At 34.4% G+C, this 8,379-nt stretch overlaps 1 long non-coding RNA gene across 1 annotated transcript; it reads right to left on the bottom strand.

Annotated features, from left to right (window-relative positions):
- Positions 1 to 4,925: 4,925 nt before the first annotated feature.
- Positions 4,926 to 7,666, bottom strand: LOC145140484 (uncharacterized). Its single transcript, XR_013722184.1, has 4 exons — positions 6,683 to 7,666; positions 5,642 to 6,324; positions 5,178 to 5,283; positions 4,926 to 5,100 (listed from the first exon to the last, which is right to left on the bottom strand). It is a non-coding gene; the product is annotated as an uncharacterized LOC145140484 (long non-coding RNA).
- Positions 7,667 to 8,379: the final 713 nt, after the last annotated feature.

The raw sequence follows: 8,379 nt of genomic DNA on the forward strand, positions 1-8,379 counted from the left end.
AATAAAAGTTTTCGGCCCCTTAGGGCCCAATGAGAGGTTATCGGCCCAATACGGCCCAATAAGGAAATATTGGTCCAATAAAGGTTTTGGGTTGAGAATTCTTGGGCTAAGGCCCAAAGATGATTGGATTTGGCTTATTGGATCGAGTTTTTGGGTCTTCACGTGTTTGCTTCGACTTGAATGACAATGTACGCAAGTATGAACTTAATATCATTGACGTTTGAATTTCACTAAATGAAATGTTACAAGATTACACAAGGAGTTTTTCTTGTACAAGGGCCAACTTCCTAACCCAAATTTGCTAGTTGTGACATCTAACAAGGTTCGATTGCGCCTCTCAGCCACACCATTAAGTTGCGGTACTCTAGGAGGTATGAATTGTGAAACTATTCCACATTCCTTGAGGTAGTCGTGGAACTCGATACTAAGATACTCACCACATCTATCATATCTAAGCATCTTTAACTTCCTGCCCAGCTGATTCTCGACTTCATGCTTAAATTCTTTGAACTTTTCAAAGGTTTCTAACTTATGCTTGATTAAGTAGATATAACCATGTCTTCTATAATCATCAGTAAAGTCACATACTATCGATTAACATCCCTTGTGGTGGATCTGAAGGGCCCACACAAATCTATGTGTATGAGGTCCAACAAACCTTCACCTCTTTCACAAGAAAAAGTGAAAGGTGATTTTGCCATCTTACCCAAAAGACAATATTTACATTCATAATCTGACCTTAGGTCAAATGATTCCAACACTCCATCTTTTTGGAGTTAGGCGATGTGTTTCTTGTTAATGTGTCCAAGACGACAATGCCACAAGCACACTTTTTATATACCATTAGACGAATCAATTTGAAATACATTATTACCTATATTGTCTACACACATCAAAGTTTCATACACAACATCACAAGGTAAAGCTTCAAAATAAAAAATACCATTTTATAAGCAGAAATAGAACCATGCTCATCATTATAATGAATATCTAAAACCTTGTTTAAACAATGCATGAAAGGAAATAATGTTTTGTATCATTTCTGACGATTGGAAACAATTCAATAAATCTAAACTAACTCCATCACTAAGCATTAGACTATAAACTCCAATCCTGGTGACAGGTGAAGATCACCTATTCCCCATGATCAAGTTTATTCTACCATGCTCCATGTCCTCAATTCTTCTTAGCCCCTGCAAATCAGAAAAAATGTGAATACCACATCCTGTATCAACGACCCAAGAATGAGAAGACGATGAGCTTTTAGATAAGATAGTGTATATACTTGTAGAAGTCGGCTTCACCTTGCCGTCTTTGATGTCTTGCAGGTACTTTGGGCAGCTTCATTTCCAATGCACTTTGTCGTTGCAGTAGAAGCAAGTGGCCTCTTTGGGATCAAAGACAAGGGGAGCATAAGAACTGGATTTAACTTTGGGTCCATGGCCTGATGACCCAGCTTGAGACTTTCCCTTCCAGTTTTCCTTTGTAGAACCGTGCCTCTTTTTCCCTTTCCCTTGACCAATGGCCAGAACGAGAGCACTAGCAGGAGTGGAGACAACACTTTTTCCCTCCATCCGTGCTTCAGCTGTTCGCAAGAGGTTGTGCAATTGAGACAATATGGTCTCATTATTGTTCAAACGATAAGTCAATATAAACTAATCATAAAAATTTGGCAAGTAGTTCAAGACTATGCCGATAGCCAACTCATAATCAAAATTCACATTGAGCTTGACAAGCCTGTCCACATATTGTTGCATTCTTTGCACGTGGCTGCTAACAGATTCTCTCTCTTTCATCTTGCTTGCTATGAGGGACTTTACCACCTCGTACTTTTCTGGATGAGATCGCTTATAGTATTTCTCCATAAGGTCCTTGTTCATCTCGTACGGCTAGTAATCCTCATAGTATCTCTGTAATTTAGGAGTCATCATGGTCACCAGCCAGACTATCGAGATGAGGAACCAACTTTATATAAATGCTTTGAAGCACGTCGGAGTCAAGCAAACTACCTGCAACACCAAGGAGGAAACCAAAAAGCAAAAGAGAGGCAAAAATGTCCAACACATCGCAAAACCATAACCTAAGCACCAAAACATGACCATTCCCAAACACAAGATCAAACCTACATCAAAATATCACAAATTTAAAAATCATGCCTCTCTTATCGACATAACCATCACCAAAATCATTAAAAAATAATGAAAAATAGGAAGAAACTAATAAATAATGGAACTAATGTCCAGAGAGGAAATGTATCAACTTGAAATTGGAATCTTATAACCTGTAGGTAGTCGGAAGGCAAATAACCGGGATATTTGAATAGGAGTAGTCGATCCAAACTCATTTTTGTTTCTATCATGTAATCGCACAAATACACCCAATGTTAATGAAACCCAAAATCGCAAAATATTAAATAAAAATACCTGCCTTCGATCTATATGCCTTCAAATCATCGAAAGCAACATAGGCTGTTTGGAAGGAGTCGTTGGACTGCATAACGCCTGGAATCCGGTGGAGAAAACGGAGGAAGGGAGAGGCTATGGTGATGGATACAACTCCTTACACCGTCAACTGACCTGTAGGGACAATCGGTGTTGGAGAGCGACGGTGGCTTGGACCATGGTGGCGAGCGACGATATGTAGGGACAATCAGTGGTGGAGAGTGACGGTGGGTTGGACCATGGTGGTGAACGACGTTACCAGACGCTTTGGCTTCATCGAAGGAACTAACTACAAAATTTAGGGAGTGAAAGTTAGTGCTACAAATCGCACATCTGATAAAATCATTTAGAAAATACACATCATGAAGAAGCAATAAAAATAAGATGGAAAGGGTTTTGGGAGAACGTTGGATTTGAAACAGCCGACAACCCCGACGCCGATTTCGATTGTTGGTGTCGCCGAGTATGCTATAGAACACTTCATGGACTACACCACCAACATCACCGACCATTACTCATGAAATCACTGGTGCCGCAGCGGCATATGATGGGTCGATTATGCCGCCGATGCGACGAGGATTCTGGAAAGAAATCAGGGTGCGTAGCAGGAGAGATGGGTTGGGGAAAGTGGTGGCTGATTTGCGGATATGGTTGACAAAAGAAAAGACCGGTGAGAAGGAAATCTGAGGTGGAGTGCTTATCTGAAGAATCGAGAAGCATCGAATCGAGTCGGTGATGGAAGCTAGATTATTTGAGGCGGTTGATAGTTAAGACTAATCATAGTCAGGTGAAGTAACTAACCCAAGGAATAGTATATATATATATATATATATATATATATATATATATATATATATATATATATATATATATATATATATATAATAATAATAATAATAATAATAATAATCAAACACTCCACTATGATTTTGACTTAAAAAATATATTAAGTAAACTTAAATGACCTTTAGCAAAAAACTAAACAGTTTATAAATTTTACCAAAAAATTCAAATTGAAGAAAACCTAGATAATCTTAAATCATAACACCAAACCAAAATTAAATTCAGAAAAGATTGGATCTTTAAACCGTAGTTATTAAATTCAAAGAAATAAAAGAAAATTAAGAAAGAGTAGAACACAAGATGGAATATAAGAGAAAGAAAATATGAATAAAATCGATCATCTGTTAATTGAAATGCAACGCATACACAGAAAGAAAAAAGAGAATTGATGGTATCCGAATGGACGATACTCAATCAACCAAATACCAAATGAACATGGGTGGCACGAGTCGACGAGTCGATGGTGTAGCCTCAACGAACATAATCACATACGCTTTTACAATATTTGAGAAGGATTTGGCCAACATTTGTTTTCCTCCGATACCTCGATAACTATCGCTTTCAGCATAATTAATTTACATGGAATTAGATAGTGAAAAATTAAACACGGAGATAGAAGAGTTAAGACTCGATCAAGATATGTGGGTGGTGATGGTCGGCTGACGACGGCTGGAAGACCGATCGTGAAGGAGCCGATTCATGTGATGCAATTGATTTTATGGTGGAGTAGGGTTTTTAAAATGTAGAATGACCAAATATAAGAATAAATGGTCCAATATCTTAGAAATTTTCATATAATCGTGTGCATATATTACTATTATACCCTTTTATGATTTATTAATTATTTTATTTTTGTTTAATTTTGATTGGTTCATATATATATATATATATATATATATATATATATATATATAATATATATATATATATATATATATATATATATATATATATATATATATATATATACACACTACAGAAGTATTAATGTTGTCCTAAAGACGGCCTAGTATCGTAACAATTTATGTGACCTTTATGTAAGAACGAGACGTTTCTCATTTAGTCCAAAAAAAAAACAATTGTTTATATAATTTTTTTAGTATATTATATGCATGTTACAAAAGGAACATATTTATTTACATTATTTTTTAGACATAAAGGCAGTATTATCATCTACTTAAATTTTATAAATTTTAGGGATCTGCTATATAAATTTACGTTTATTCAACAATTTTTGAATGATTTACCAGTTGATGTTGAAAGTCTACTATAGTTTTTGCAATGGACGTGTTCCACAAATAAAAATATAAATTTGAATAAGAAAGTATTATCGATATTATATTGGCCCAATGCAAATCTTATCCAATCTGAACCCATTTGTATAGTACCTAATAATAACTCCATATATATGAACTAAACACTTCTCGTTATATACAACCATTCTGGAACCCAATTATAATTTCATACTTCCAGTGACAACAACTACGTATACTGCTAGCCAGAGCACACAATATTTAACGAACCCATCTTAGATCATATCAAGCAACATTACATTAACTTTTAAACAACCTAAAAATTGTCATGTTATTTTGAAAGAAACTTTATGTGGGAAGCATAATATTATAGCGATGGAAATGCGGATGTTCTTAGAGGACGATTTGTTACAAAAGCAATTTTACATATGATGCTAATAACAGGAAGAGTATGGAGAACAAAAATGTTAACTAAAAAAACTAAACTACAAGCCTCATAAACATGTGTTTCTTCTTTCTTATGTAGATATAAAAGCTCTACAACCCATTTGATATACTTTCTCCTGTGAAAACAGTATAAGAAGTATATATTAGCAAGCACATATTTCCTGGAAACATATAAAAAATAGTGATATTATACCCGTGTGAATGAAGATCGAGGTGAATATGTGCTTCATTTAAAGTTACCTAGCCTTTAAGTGCAAGAGGAATAACTTGCATTCTCGACTTGGGATTAAATCTCCTGTCTTTCACATGTTATAATATTCATCTAAATCACTAAAAATCACACGGTTGAAGAAAAAATCAAAGCATGTGATGAAGGTAGTGATGTCATATGGTGAAAGAAGAGAAGTACACCGTAGCAAGATTTTAAAGCCATATTATTATTAATATATTACAATAATTAATTTTATAATCAACTAATGCAAAGGGAACGGGGATTTAAGGAAAAAATACATTTTTGAACTATAGATATATTATGATGAACAGAGAATATTAAAAACTGTCATGATAAAACTAAATCAAAAAGGTTTTATTCATCTTATACCAAATTCATAGGCATGTATTTAGAGAGAGAGAGAGAGAGAGAGATAAATAGAATACCTTCCAACACCAGATTCAATATCATTTGGACCGTATGAATTGAACAATCTTTAAGAAGTGTTAAAAAACGAATACCAATAGCTTTTCCAACAGGCAGCCCAGTCAACTCAACTATTTTTATTCCATCCTATTATAAGACCGTCAATATCAACCGTCAGTATCGAAGTATCGAAACAGAAGCTGTTTCAATCAATTGGAACATCTCACTCGTGGCCTCTTCTAGTTCTTGCATCCACAAAGATTGAGCTCATTAAAACCTATATGAATCACATTCATTTTCAAATTAGCAGCTTCTTTCTCTTTCAAAACATATCTCATAATAAGTTGCAGAAGAATGGATCACATCCATCTCAAAGTCCTTCCATGGATGTATCATTATGGCAAAGTATAAAAATTGGTATGCTAACTATTTATTATAATACCATTTTTCTCAAACAAGCCATAAAAGTGATTTGTCTGAAGCTCCTGAACCCATAGTTGGTAATTTTCATTTAAAGTAACATTTCTTGAACTTACGTATGTATGATACAGAGACATTTTCATCTTTTTGATGATATAATGATCCTTGCAGTATTCCTAGAGCTATTGGAGCACTCACAGAATGTTCAATAACCTAATTCATTCAAGAGATCGAAATATTATAATTAACCGTTAATGTTTCCTTAATGCTCTCTTCCATTAACCTGAAGAAGACCATTAATACATTAGGTTGAAATTATAACATAACATATATCTAGAAAATAAAACCAAATACCATAACTTAGAGAGACGAAAAAACATAACACAATGAAGTAGAATAAAAATTGTTGTCTATTAATTTGATGATATAGAGCCCAAAATTCAACCAAATTGAGGTAAATCCATAGGGTTTAAAGAAATCAAAATAGTGGAGGCGATACAAAGAGGATGCCCCAATTTATAATTGAAATTTAAACCAAGAAGCACAACCCATAGGATGAGTGCACCTTTCCATCTCCATAACTTCCAATCCCATAAAAAAACCTAATTTTGAAACCCATATGTAAGAAGAAATGGATCCACCTGCAATAAATATGACATACTGGCTTGAAGCCGGATGTGCAAACCATAAAAGTTCAACACGTAATTGAGCATTCATCGGTTCATTTGGAGTCTTATCCATGTTGTTGAGATGTCTGTCGTCTAACTCAAAGCAGGAAGTGAAGTAATCAATTTTTCCATCGCTCGACTGTTGTTTAGGGGAAGAAATGGAGAGAAACATTTTTTTTTTCTATAATTATTTAGGAATATGAAATGTGAGGGGTTGTAGAAGCAGGAGGAGATGTGAGATACCAAGAGAAAGAAAACATTGTATCTGTATGTTCCGAAAAAGCGAGGAAAGGTGGTGGGATAGGCAGCACCTAATTTATCACCCAACAACAAACAATCAACAAAGCGAAAACCAAAAATTTGTCATCAAATGCGGAGCGGTGGAGAGCAGTTGTCAAAAAACGACGGGAGGGGAAGCGGGGACAGGTCGGTATCCTTGGTCGTCATAGTTAATTTCCTCCTAATTTGAAGAAAGAAAGTTGTAGCAAGTAAAAGCAAATGGCAGGAGGGAGAGCGCCCGGACCAAAGATCGTGATTTTTCTTGTGGTGAGAAGAAAAAGGAGGGGGGCAATGCACAAATGTTTTTGGAAAAATATGAAAGAAAAGAGGAGGTGGGAGTGGAGATAGGGGTAGTGGTGTATTGCAATATCCAGAAGAGTAGCGGTGCATTGGGAAAGCCAGAAGAGGTGGTGGAGCATAACATTTGTCTAACCTGCGTGGAAGAAACCCATTGGCGCATAAACAGTAAATGTCCACATGTCCCTCTTTCGTCTCTTCTCAGTATAGATTAACAGATGTGGGAAACGGACTACCCAAATCCCAACAAAATCAGACCCAATGAAGCATCCCATTCAAATGTGACCCAATATCCGATCCATAAACTTTCAGGAAAATGATTCATGCCTAAAATCCCAAAAATTCAAACTAAAATCCACAAGATCAAGGAAAGATACACAAAATTCCTCCTATCCCACTTTTCTTAATTCTCAAAGTACAAGGCTAACTTTTATATATATATATATATATATATATATATATATATATATATATATATATATATATATATATATATAGAGAGAGAGATAGGATCGGATGATGACTATTTTTTTCAGTGAGGACACCTTAAAAAATTGAAAAAATAATAAAAAAATACAAATCATAAAATCGAGCATACTACTATATCGGAGAGAAAAAAAAATTTGAATCATTAAAATTGAAGCATGGATCATTTTTATGATCCATGATTCATTTTTTATGATCAATGATTCAATTTTAATGATCCAGAATTTTTTTTCCAATTTTTTTTCTTCTCTTCGATATAGTACTATGCTCGATTTTATGATTTATATTTTTTTCAAAATTTTAAGGTATCCTGACCAAAAAAAGAGTCCTCAAAAGTTCTACAAGGAACCATTTTAAACTATAGATCCAATGAACCATTATATTTTCAAGTTTTAGATCTTATTATTTATCGAAATAACATTCTAAAAATATTAAAATTCATAACCTTTTGTCTTCTTTCTATTGGTATCAAATTTGATATTTTTTTTATACTTTTTTTATCAATGTGAATCTACACTATAAGTCATTAATTTTGTATAAATTCACTGTATGAATCTGCACAAATTACAGTGTGAATCTGCACAGAATTCACAAAGTGAATCTGTACA

This window comes from Lactuca virosa, chromosome 9, assembly GCF_052849685.1.
Source record: "Lactuca virosa cultivar CGN04683 chromosome 9, Lactuca_virosa_CGN04683_v6, whole genome shotgun sequence".
Lineage (NCBI taxonomy): Eukaryota > Viridiplantae > Streptophyta > Magnoliopsida > Asterales > Asteraceae > Lactuca > Lactuca virosa.